Raw genomic sequence first — 13,602 nt, 5'->3', positions numbered from 1 at the left:
ACACCCTGGCGGGTGCTGCCTCTGCGTGCGTCCCATGACGCGGGCAAGGGCAACATCCGCTAGGTGTACCCCTTACATTTCATTAAAGTGTCAAAAGGGCCTCTACGTGTTGGCTTCGGCTCCGCGCACGCCTTCCAAAGGTCCGGAACACCATTGTTCCGTGATGGGAAAGACATACAAATAAGGGTCAAATGCAGAAGGCAGTAATTTTGGACACGGCGCGTATTATAGTACGTACGTCGGTTTCTCTCTGCGGCCCTGACCACCGGCAGCTTGGGCCCTGCCGCCCCGCTCAGGTTTTTTATAATGTTTTTATGTGTATTATGTATTGTTTTGTAATTTTTTTTATGTTTTACTTTTATATTCATATTATTTAAAAAAAACTAATCTAAGATTTAAAATAAATAAAGAGTCTATACAGATCGACCTAGGTAGGTACTCGTACCACGTACGATAAGAATGTATGGTGTTTATGAAATATTGATTTGGTGAAAGAAATTGTGATGGGTACCTAAAACAAAAGACATTTGTGGTTTTCCATCAGAATTTCAGATAAAAAGGACCTTTTTGCTCTTGAAGCTTAGGAACCCTTCTGTGATGAAAAGCCACATTTATTGTTATGAACATCACAGACAATACAGGACATATGTATAGTTTATTAGAAAAAGAGCGGGAAAGACGACAATTTGGACAGTTAGAAAGCATGCCAGGCGAGCGCCACTGTCGCGCAATAGAAAACCACACAAAAATACAATGAAAATAGGTAATTTGTTAAGAAAATGACATAAAACCCGACCTGTTTTCATTAACCTGAAGTGTAAATAAAATCCCTGCGACGGCTGAAGGAATCACAATAAACACGTACTCAGCTAGTTATACGCGTTTTACGAGTTTGTGGATCAAGTCATACGCGATTGCAGTTTGTGGAACAATGGGTAATGAATACATAAAAATTTTTTAATCGTTCACTAGGCGACGATCCTTGTATAGTTAAATATATACTTAGACACAAAAAACATCCATAACTAAGGAACAAATTCAATTAATTCGTAATAAAAAAATAAATAAATGCCCTTTGCCTTTGCCATAGAGAAATAACAAGTAAGTAACTGCTCACTTCATACATCAGTTTTGGTACCAACACGTTTATTATTTTCGTAGTCGGCATCTAGCATCGAGTAGCGGAATTATCAGTACCTACCGCTATTCCCGCCTCGGATACCGATGAACTTGGTCACTTATTTTTTAGTGTGTGATATCTATTTCAGTTCACTAACTGTTGGTAACTGGCTACATAGGACCCCCTTCTATACGCGTTTATGACAAGTACTATTATTACTTTTAACTTTTTTTCAATCCTGCACCAAACTAACTTTTTCTGTTTAGCCCAATGGTTGACTGGTAGAGAATGCCTCAAGGCGTTAAGTCTGCCATTTTTACTCTTTTTGCAATAAAGTTTAAATAAATAAATACCCAGTCCACCGTTAGCTAGCAGCCAGGTTTTGGAGGATAAAAAATAAAAAAGTTTGTGACTTACGCCACATATGAACCAATATCTCGACAAGCCCAAGGCGACATCTGTGTGCGACAGCGCGACACTACACGCGGCTAATGGAGTCTAATCCCACATTCGAGGTTCCACGTAAATACTGATGTAGATTTACAATTTGGTTAATGAGGATATTTGTGACGTTCCACGACGAAAAGTACCTTATGGCGGTTGTTGGTGTTTGAAAAAGGAGACCTAGGTTCTCCGACACATATCGTCAGTGGCAATCAAACATACGGCCCGCCTGATGGTAAGCAGTCTCCGCAACCTATGTACGCCAGCAATATACTAGTTTTCTTGTGAATTATGGCATTTATTTGATTTTAACAGGTAAAATTCGATACGAGTATAAATAATAAATAATAATAAATATTATAGGACATTATTACACAAATTGCCTTGATTATGTTAGCCATTTCTCTATCTGAAGGTTGTCTGGAAGAGATCGCTGTTTAGCGATAAGTCCGCCTGTTGTTACCTACATATTTATACCTTTACATACTTTGTACCATTTTTTTTTGTAGTGTGCAATAAAGCATTTTATTATTATTATTGCCTAAGTCCCACAGTAAGCTCAATAAGGCTTGTGTTGAGGGTACTTAGACAACGATATATATAATATATAAATATTAATAAATACTTAAATACATAGAAAACAGCCATGACTCAGGAACAAATATCCATGCTCATCACACGAATAAATGCCCTTACCAGGATTTGAACCCGGGACCATCAGCTTCGTAGGCAGGGTCACTACCCAATAGGCCAAACCGGTCGTCAAAACGTTTATGAGTATAAACAATACAACTTTGTTAAACCCGAAACGACACGTGTAGATTGTGAATCTCAATTGCCTCGTTTGCCTTCCAGTCCAGTAAACTAAATTTGACAGCGAATTCTATTTGTGTAGCTTAACTAGATTTAGCATGCTCCAAATATGAAATGGACCAATGCATTCGTGTTTGGAATACGGAAACGATTTTTTTTAGTTCTACATACCATACAGTAACATTATACATTAGCGTTTGCGTCAAATCCGGTCATTCTGATTTTATTGCAGGCTAGTTTATGATGTTTGTAGCCGCCGTGCAGGTCAGGATCTTGACGACTCAAATAAAACTGAATTTTTTTGGGGCTTTGTCAGAGAGGCTTGTGGATGCGACTGGGGACCGTAGGGCTGGCAGCTTCCTCGCACAGCGCATTAGTATTGCAATCCAGCGGGGTAATGCTGCCAGCATCTACGGCACCTTGCCGAGGGGTTTATTTTAGTTTAGGTTTTACAAAAAAAAATGTATTATGTTGTATTGTATATTGTAATTACATAAATAAATATATTATATGTAAGTATTAACAAAATAAATAAAACTTCGATTTATAAAGAAGTGAAATATAATCTTCCAAAAGGTACTGGTTTACAAGGGTTCTTCCAAAACGGTTAAATGTAGAAAGTGGGTGTTGATAGTATGGAGGATGCTGAAAGAGTGATCTTGCAATATTTGATCAGTAGAAAAGGTGGTTTAAATTTAGGTGCCTCTAATTGGCCTCGATACAAAATATGTGGAGCGCTCCTATTGGTGCTTTTGAAAAACCTCCGAATACTAGCCGAGCCCGACGGCTGCGTTTAGCTACTGCATTGGGAATATTTTTATATAATAATAAGTTGCATTCGCAACAATGTTGGTTTTTTTTTTCTTAAAAACTGATCGGCGATTGGCTCTAGTCACACCTGATGGAAAGTGAAGACAGGGCCTAAGATGGAGCTCACCGATTCAGTAGTAGCCTATTCACTCTTGCTTTAAAGAGACCGAGGTCATATTTATCAGGGAATACAGAGGGCGGGAGCGCATTCCATTCTTTAGCCGTCCGTAACAAAAAAGAGGAGGCAAACCGTTTAGTGCGAACAAATGGAATGTGTACCACGAACGGGTGCATTCGCTCCCCACGCCTGGAAGTCCGATGATGGAAAGGGGAAGGTGGGATCAGATCGTGCAGCCTAATACAAATAATTCAAGAACTTTGTAAGTCTTTATCTCGGAAGCTATTAGGTCCACAGAGACAATTCTAGTTTCGTACTGTAGTAAATTTAGTTTACTATAAAACGCTTCGAGAAGGTAATATCAAAAACTAGTCCTTTAGGGTTATAATAGCCCAAATTTAAATTAAACCGAAGTTTCCGCGGTATATTCGTTTTTTACAAAATTGCGTTCGGCGCTTGAGGTCACAAAGGGTCTAGCAAGCTAAGCGAACTAGAGGTTCCAACGACGGATTTGGTCATTCTTTCAGGTGGTGTACTGGCAAGTCCTAAGAACACTCTATGCTTAATATCAATTCTCCATCTTCTTTTGTTTTCGAGTTATTCAGGATAATGTCAAATAATCAGCGTATCATTGAAAGATGGTATATTTTGTAAACTGTTCAAGTTAGATTAACGAAACAAAATTAGATTTGATAATAAATTAGGCTACAAAATACACATTTTTAACCCACGTCATGTACTTACACTTCATTGTGTAAAAAAACATTTTATTTTTCTTCAGATTTATTTTTTTACTTTTCGCGGAGGTACACTCCAGAAAAAATATGCATGCACTTTTAGGTTCACTTTACTATTACTAAGCACTATTATTTTACTAGGTACTACTTTTATTCACTTCACTGTATCTCTGTCACTTTATTTCTGGTTACTGACTTGACCATGTTAACTGTTTGACTCCATTGTTTTAGGAAAACACAATGTTATCTAGTTTGAATTTTAAAAAGCGACATCTAGCGATCAATTCAGTAACTAATTTACAGTATGTACACTTATGAGGCTATTTTAAATCTCAACAATGTATAAGTATTCGGGTCGTTCTCAAATGATATGACTGCGGTCAACCTCAACTCCGTCAAACTTTTCATACATTTAGTATGATTTGATGGAATTTAGACGCAGACACAAATTTGGAGAATGACCCATTTAATACACATTAGGGCAATCAAGAAAGAGGTTGAAATCTTAATTTAAACTCAAATATTAAATATATTTACATTTTTTTTACTTTATTGCACATCAAAAAAGGTACAAATGGCAGACTTAATGCCTCATGGCATTCTCTACCAGTCAACTATAGGGCCAAACAGAAAAATGTGAAGGTGGGTGTAGTGAAAAGCGTTTAGAAGCAATCAAGTAATACATAATATTAAGTCTATTTCATATATTTCGTAATATATAATTATGTTACAATGAATTGCGGATTTCACATTTTTGAATTCATTTCGTGTTGTTAAACGTATTTATTGAACATATTATTCATGAATTTACTTAGCCCATTTAACGGAACTCCACATCTCATATTTGGATTTGAAATCCAAAGAATGTATATAATCTAAAAGATTAAAGACAGAATTAGGTCAGCCCTGATTGTTTTACTCAATTTACTGAATGCGGATTCGTAATGGATGAAATGATATTAATTTAATTATTATAATGGGTTCATTATTTTCGTCGTCCTATTCTCGTTTCTCATGTTTGACTTGTAATAAAATAACAAGAGATTTTTTTCAAAAATTGTTCCAAACCTTCATCGTATTAGGGTAAATTAATACTAGAAAGTATGCTGGCCTTCATTTTGGGGCCTGTTTACACATTGATTCATAGTTATTTACGATACAAGTTCAGAAAATAGGAAATTCGCAACGAGTGGTGATAAATTAAAACACGACCGAAGGGAGTGTTTTAAATCATCACGAGTTGCGAATTATCTATTCGCACGTGTATCGTACAACGTTTTACATTTATACTACGTCGGTGGCAAACAAGCATACGGCCCGCCTGATGGTAAGCAGTCTCCGTAGCCTATGTACGCCTGCAACTCCAGAGGAGTTACATGCGCGTTGCCGACCCTAAACCCGCCCCGACCCCCTCGTTGAGCTCTACATATACTCTTACAGTACATATTACCCTTTAAAGTTTCGACATATGCACGGAAAGGGCTCATACCCGCACGCGTGAGGGAAAGTAGTACCATATGTAAATACTGTAATAGTACATTACGATACAAGTTCAAAAAATAGGAAATTCAAAACGAGTGGCGATAAATTAAAACACGACCGAAGGGAGTGTTTTAAATCGACACGAGTTGCGAATTACCTATTCGCACATGTATCGTACAACGTTTTACAGCACATATGGCCCTTTAAATCTTCGACACAGTAACGTAATCAGCGATCGGCTCTGTATACAGCGTGTATTTTTGATATTAACACATAATCAAAGGGCAGTTAGTATAGGCTGTAATGAACACACTTTCATAGGTTTTATAAAAAATGGACGCCTTTTATTTTTTCATACAAAATAATTCAGCAAGCAATGTATCACTACTTTGTTTTAACTCAAAACGTCTCATTAATGACGCGGCGGCGTCACAACTGTCAAAAGTGATCATGATGTACGACATACATTGCCGCTCGAAAAAATTTCAAAAATTAATTGTGCTCTGGTAGTGAAGACTAAACTAAAAAAATCTTTCAGAATCGTTTTATTAGAAATTAAACGAACTTACCTGTAAGTGAAGTTCAATTCTAATTATATTAGCTGCACAAATTTCGAAATGATGTATAATAACTAAGTAGTAGGCGTTATCATGAAGCCTTCGACCATGAATATTCAGAGTAAAAGCTAAAATTTCTGAACGCAACGGCCACGTTCCCGCGAACAGAACTGTCAACTTCATTTAGTTTAGAGTAACAAGCCAAGACACAACACTTTCACTGCCAGTAACCTGCTAGGGTTCTCTATTCTCAGGCACTTGTCGCTACAAAGCGGAAAAAACACTTGGTATCCGCTATGCTCGTAGCTCATGCTGGCAGTGAATATGGCAACAGATGGAACAGCTTGGCCCACAAATCTGCAAAGCCAATATTGCTTTAAAACTTTGACAGGGATTAGACTATTAGAATCCCTGGTTGTCTCAAGACAACCCGGGTACTGGGCGGGAGGGATCATCATTTCGAAATTTGTGCAGCTAATATAATTAGAATTGAACTTCACTTACAGGTAAGTTCGTTTAATTTCTAATTACTATTACGCTGCACAAATTTCTTCAATGATGTATAATAACTAAGTAGATGTTTAGAGATAGGTTTTCAAAGTTTTTATTTTGGCTTTGTATTTCAATAATGAAATCTAAGATTTCATTTAGAAAAGGAACTTTTTTAGCTATCATTAACTGTATTTCCAATATAGATATTTAGTTCTTACAACATTATTTAGAGATCTAGTGAGATCACCAAAAAGAATATATCATCATATATAAATCCTCTGAAAGACACGAGCGACAAGTTGTACTGTAATTTGATCCTTATTTATTTATTATATAAATAAATACAAGTACAAAAGTTTTAATAAGAAATCTTCCTTGAAGACCTGCTTAGGCATCCTCAACAATAGTTGAAACAAAAAATGAATTGTTCCTTATTAATAGGTATTTCATTAATACCATTTAACAGAACGGTGTGTTGCTACTTACAACCTTTAGTAACACTTATTTTCTCCTTAACTAAGGATCAAGCACAATCATTGGATGGCACTATGGCCTTATTATGAAATGAGCAAAATCATTAGACTCGGACTTGATGTTTTTCTTTCCATCAATATTACTCCTAAATGATTTTGGCTGAAACCAACGCATAATAGGTTGAATGGGTGGTGATAACAAAAATATCAATACCACTATCTTTAAAAGTTGACTTAATCAAGAACAAATCGTTTGGGTAGTGATGGTCATATGAGGTTTTTGAGGGCAATAATTAATAACTAACAACTACCATCACGAATGAATACCATTCGTTATTTTTATATATAGCTAAAATATATTCGCCCTGAGCAAGCCTCATACCATTTCAAATTAGTTTTTCCTTGAAAAATGCTACGGATAGCAAAGGTAGCTGAAATTTTTGTAAGGACTTGGTCAGAAAATCAGAATAATAGTAAAAATTACATATTTTATCAAGGACAGGGTTTGCACGCTGCGTGCAGTAACAATAGCAAATAAGGTAAGTGCCTAAGCAATTTCATAACTTTCTCTTAATTCTGTAATGAAAGATTTTCATTGGTGGCATTGTTGATAAATAATTTGAGACTGATTAAGGGTCCCAGGTCACACTTTAAGGTTGAGGTGGGTGTAATCGAAACAAAACGTTCTTCATAAAGCGTTTCACTCTATCATTTGAGGAGTCGTCTATATCCCAATAAAAGCACATGAGCAGATTTAGAAAAATGGACACTTCCATACCTAGATCCCTCATCACATAATGCTAGCAGAATGGCAAACATTGCTAGAACAGATGCGATAAGATAATTAATGTAATTATTTCCACAAAACATACACCAGTGTTTCAAGTGTTATGATACTGCTTGACGGTGTTGGGCATAAGAGACTCTACCCCACCATGCTGTTGGCCGCACCAATGGAAAGTTCCTCCTTTCTCCTTCTCCTCTTTTCCGCTGCTTCAGTGATGGAACTTCCCGGATAACACCGGGGTAACCAGGCAAGGACACTACTGAAACTGCCGGTTAATGGAATAAGTTTTTATAAATGTGAGCTGGGGCTCAAATCTATACAATTGTATGTAACATGTAAGTATTTGTAAAAACTGTGTACAATATGGTTATTGCCATGTCTTCTGCTTTTCCTAAAACTTTAATAGGTACCTTAAATTTCATTTCGAATGGAAGGAAAGCATAGATAAAATAATTCATCAAAGAAAATGTGCAAGCATCTATGTAGAAAAAATATCTGGGTTACTACACCAGGATATATATAGCGTTCACATATTTCATCTGCGCGACTCCAATAACTCGGTATATGAGTTCCAAAATGATGCAGGAAATTTCTAAATATTCGTTGTTTAATTTACGTTTAATCTCCGAAATCTTATATAGTTATCTCTCAATCAGCTATGACACAGTTCACCTATAATATTTAAGACTAATATTGTAATGTCTCGTTTCACACCAATGCCAATTGTTCCTCAACATTGTTTTGAGGTAAAAATACTGTACAGTAGTATTTCAGTTCACCAAAGCGGTTTATAATTGAGATAGCTGTGTTGTATTTTCTCAGAAATATGTCAGTCTGGTAAATCGGAAAGAAACGTCTTTAAATATAAAGACCACCATTAAGGTGAATAAAATTAATGTAATGTATTCTATTAATAGGCTCCTTCCATAATCCCACAGATAACTCATTTCCACACGGTTGCCCCAGCAGGTCGATAAACTATTACTGTATAGTAAATAAATATCTTCAAAAAGTATATTTATAACCCTTTACTTTCAATTAGCCACCAAAATAAGTCACACTAGGTGATATATTGACATTATTTCTTATTGGGTAAAGAAATAAATCCAGATATTAGACAGCTTTCTAAGGTACTAAGGAGCTAGTTTAATTTGATTATACCTAGCTCCATATGGTATCAAGAATAATAGAGTGCATCTTGTATAGGTACCTACATAGTCTAAAAAACATTTATCATAAGGACAATAGATATAACATCTAACAGTTGCTCATTGTGTGACCTCTAGATCTTGGACACTTCATGAAAGGTCTGACACATAGCTAGAGAGACATATAGTCAAATAGTCTAATGACAGGACTTAAAACTGTAATCTCAGCTTTCCACATGAATCAGAGATATTTTCTACACTCATAAAATCAAGTAAAAAGTGTTCATGCAACAATTAGTTTCATGGCAATTCCAATGCTTTGTTAACTTAAACTGCTTAGTTGCAATCAATTTACTTATATTAAAAATATAACTGTATTTACTTCCCTTAGGGTTTTGTACATAAAATGTTTTAGTTAAATATTAAGCTGTGTAAAGTGTATATTCTTGTGTAAGAACATCATAGGCATATATTTTGTACACACAGTATATATCACAGTCACATAACTTCCTAGTATTGACTGTCGATTGCTCAATAGTAATCATTTTTCAGAATAACTGTAGGTATTGGCACAGATCACAAGGGAATTTTGTATGATTAACCAGGACAAAATCCTTGACTCCTAGTAAATATGATGTCATTGCACTGAAAAAAGTGTATTTAAGTTAACCACAACTTTCAAGAATTTGTTCTAAATGAACACAGGCTGTTGTGGTGTCGCTGAGTGCGACCACATTGTGACACAGAGGGGAAAGTGTTGCTCCGTTTCCTTATTGCTGCTTTTGACCAGGGTTTTTGTATGTTGTTAGTAAATAAGTAATAAATACTTTATAATATGATAACAAAGAAAAGCAACAGCAAAACATACATTAGAAAAAAATATTGATAGTTGAGCCCTTGAAGTTTAAAGTACCGGGCTGTAGGACTTACAATAATTTATAAGTCATTAGTACTACTGCTAAACTTTCTTAAAACACCACTTGTCAACAGCATATTTAAGTAAATGATTTAAAAACCTCTTATGCCATTGATTGTGATTTAATAATTGGACAGCTGCCTTAGGTAAGATTCTCAGTGATAATAATCACACAAAAAAAAAAAAAACCAGTGGTCACTTAAGAGTGACATTACCTTTTCATAGCTGGTTACAGCAGACAATTTATTGAGTGCTAAATCATCACAGTGAGGGAACAGGTCACAGGAAACTTAATTTGTTTCATTTCGATACCTAGCCTTGTTCCCAACTGACAAACGTCTCACCAGCCACAGCTTGAGTCTCTGGGTTCATCTTCAGAGCACCAGTAATTTAACAAGGCAGAGTTTTTTTTTTTTTTTTTTTAATCTTGTCCGGGTCATTGTTGTTTTGTAATGTTCGTAATTATATATCTGCAAGCAAACAACAAGATTGTCCTAGAAGGATTATTCCCATATTCAACCTTCTGGCGCGGTGCCTCCTTCCAACAAAGTCAAAATTAACTCGCTTCATTCTTCACTTGCTGAAATTAGAGTAAGTACTTAAATTCACCTACTTGAAGATAAGTATATATCAAGAGACAGCCTAGTCTGGCATACCACATTGATTAATTCTTGAGGTTAAGAGCTGTGTCTAGTCTAACACGCCACAAAACTCAGTAGGTATTATATCTAGTAAGACTTGTAGGTGGCTTATGGTCCACTACCCATTGGCGGGTAGGACATGAGCAATATCTTAGTGCTGTTGGTAAGGGATATTTGATAACACCACAATATCCCAAGGCTACTGGCAGTGAACGCACCTAGTATAGTATGCGAAAGATTGGCAAGTGCAAATAGCAGCAGAGATACCTAGGTTAGCACTCCAAACTGCTTAGCTCAGCCATTTTATGCAGTTAGCAAACAGAGACACCTAGAATAGTGCTCCAGAATGCACAGCACAACCACCATATGCAGTTAGCAAACAGAGACACCTAGAATAGTGCTCCAGAATGCACAGCACAACCACCATATGCAGTTAGCAAACAGAGACACCTAGAATAGTGCTCCAGAATGCACAGCACAACCACCATATGCAGTTAGCAAACAGAGACACCTAGAATAGTGCTCCAGAATGCACAGCACAACCACCATATGCAGTTAGCACACAGAGACACCTAGAATAGTGCTCCAGAATGCATAGCAGAAACGTCAAAAAACAAACAAATTAGCACTTGATATTACTCCACTGTATTTCTTACCCGACGTTTATGTTCCTTTTCGGAATTTTAGTTATGTATGCATTAAACATTCGTTCGCTGGCACTATTAATGTAGGTACATCCATGGTCTGCTACATTTTTATCTTGATATTTATCATGTCCGTGTAGCTATGCTATCGACGAAAGGACGCCGCAATTGACCTTGATCGCGAAAGTTGCATTTTCTTCTCCGATCTTCTGGTTTTTTCCCTCCAATTTTGCAATTCGTCACTGTTAACACTATTTTCTTTATTTTTTCGCATTCTTATAAAATGTTTACTGTTATTTTCAGTTAAAAACGTTTTATTTTATTATGCCCTAATGGTCGTCGGCTTACATGAATAAACACAATGGAGTTGACAGTTCTGTTCGCGGGAACGTGGCCGTTGCGTTCAGAAATTTTAGCTTTTACTCTGAATATTCATGGTCGAAGGCTTCATGATAACGCCTACTACTTAGTTATTATACATCATTGAAGAAATTTGTGCAGCGTAATAGTAATAGCACTAAAACCTACGTCTAGTTTAAGTTTGAGGTTATATCAAAAATACACACTGTATAAAGTCCGCCGACGGCAGCCAACGGCAATCCTCGAAAATACACCAGAGCGACAAGTTATATATACTTACTGTAATTCGATGTTATTGTTAAAAATAAATTAATGTACAAAAAGTTTAAATAAGAAGTCTTCATTGAAGCACCGCTTAGGCATCCCTGTCTAAAAAGGAGCCTAGGCCTCAACAGTAAATAAAATACAATACAAATATTGTTTATTGCTCACCAATATGAAAAGAACATTATGATTAATGACATACAAATTAAGCACACAACTTATACTGGTAGACAACGGTCTTATCGTTAAAGAGCGATCCCTCCAGAAAACCTTAGGGTAGTAAATACTATAGTTTATTTCGGTTTTACTCTGAACTTTTATAAGAACGCGAACGTTTTATAATAACTTTTACAGTACATATGGTGCTACGTTACCGCACTAGTGCGAAAATTAGCATATTACATTTAAAGGGCCATATGTACTGTAAAACGTTGTACGATACTTGTGCGAATAGGTAATTCGCAACTCGTGTCGATTTAAAACACTCCCTCGCGTGTTTTAATTTATCGCCACTCGTTTCGAATTTCCTATTTTTCGCACTTGTATCGTAATGTACTATATTGTAACCTAAATAAACCGGTTTATTAGACGAGTGACGAGACGGCCGACCTGGTGGTGCGTAAGCTAAGACACTGACATACGAAGAAAACGGTTTTTATCGTTCTAAACCGGTTAATCTAACAAAAATTCTATACAAATGTTCTCCTTAAACCAAGTTTTAAACCAGGTTCAATAACGGTTTTACGAACGAAACCGAAATGAAAGGTTTTGCGCCAAGTACATAATAACGGTTTGGAAATTTCTGTTTCCAAGCCTTGATTGATATATTAATATAGAAACTCTTTACCTGACATTTAATTTTGCCACCTAACATCCGATATCTGCAAAAAACTGTTCAAAATCATAACTTAACCGACTTCAATTTCATAGAAGGAGGAGATTCTGTATTCGGTAGTGGCTATTTTTTTTATGTATTCTCACCGATTACTCCGACACCCGTGGTCCGATTTGAGTAATTCTTTTTTTTTTTTGAGAGGATTTAATCTCCAAGTTGGTCCCATTTTAATTTGGTTCTAATCTGATGGTGGGATCCATGAGGAATTGAGGGAACTCCTCATTGTTTTTAGAGCCATTTTCACCGTAGACACCTAAATACCTATTTACACATACTCATTGTCTGTAGTTATACATACACCGATTACTCCGACACCTGTGGTCCGATTTGAGTAATTCTTTTTTTTTTGTTTGAAAGGATTTATCTCCAAGTTGGTCCCATTTTAATTTGGTTCTGATCTGATGATGGGATCCATGAGGAATTGAGGGAATTCCTCATTGTTTTTAGAGCCATTTTCACCGTAGACACCTAAATACCTATTTACACATACTCATTGTCTAAAGGCGGCATTGTCTGTAGTTATACATATAATCAAATAGAACCTTTAGTATGACCTTGTTGCTGGTTTCAATCCCTTTCGTGGTCTGAATAAATAAGTATGTAAAGTAAGAGATATAGATGGAAATATAAACTAGACTATTCTCACAGTCCGCAGTGAAACAATGATATTATAAGTATACTCTGTATCTTTTGGTACATATTTAAATAAAAGTAAACAAACAATTTGTAGGTACTGTTTTCAGTCCTCTTAACATTTATTCGTTAATCAACCAAATACAAAACTGTCTGGATCTGTCACTGAACAACCCGAATTTAACGTATCATAATTTGATCATGTAAAGCTGGCCATACACACTATGGATATCTGCGCAGTTTTGCCTGTACAGTTGAACTGCACAGG

General features: G+C 36.1%; 1 protein-coding gene and 1 long non-coding RNA gene across 3 annotated transcripts in view; one reads left to right on the top strand and one right to left on the bottom strand.

The window, feature by feature from the left end:
* LOC133532942 (synaptotagmin-7-like) overlaps window positions 1-13,602 on the top strand; it is a 940,830-nt gene that overhangs the window by 340,011 nt on the left and 587,217 nt on the right. The gene's annotated exons all lie outside the window — the stretch shown is intronic.
* On the bottom strand, window positions 7,957-11,694 carry LOC133532853 (uncharacterized). The gene is made up of 3 exons (XR_009801760.1): window positions 11,195-11,694; window positions 10,113-10,477; window positions 7,957-8,098 (listed from the first exon to the last, which is right to left on the bottom strand). It is a non-coding gene; the product is annotated as an uncharacterized LOC133532853 (long non-coding RNA).

The sequence above is a fragment of the Cydia pomonella genome, chromosome 28, assembly GCF_033807575.1.
Source record: "Cydia pomonella isolate Wapato2018A chromosome 28, ilCydPomo1, whole genome shotgun sequence".
In the NCBI taxonomy this organism is placed as follows: Eukaryota; Metazoa; Arthropoda; class Insecta; order Lepidoptera; family Tortricidae; genus Cydia; species Cydia pomonella.
This window is presented reverse-complemented; position numbering and strand designations above follow the sequence as displayed.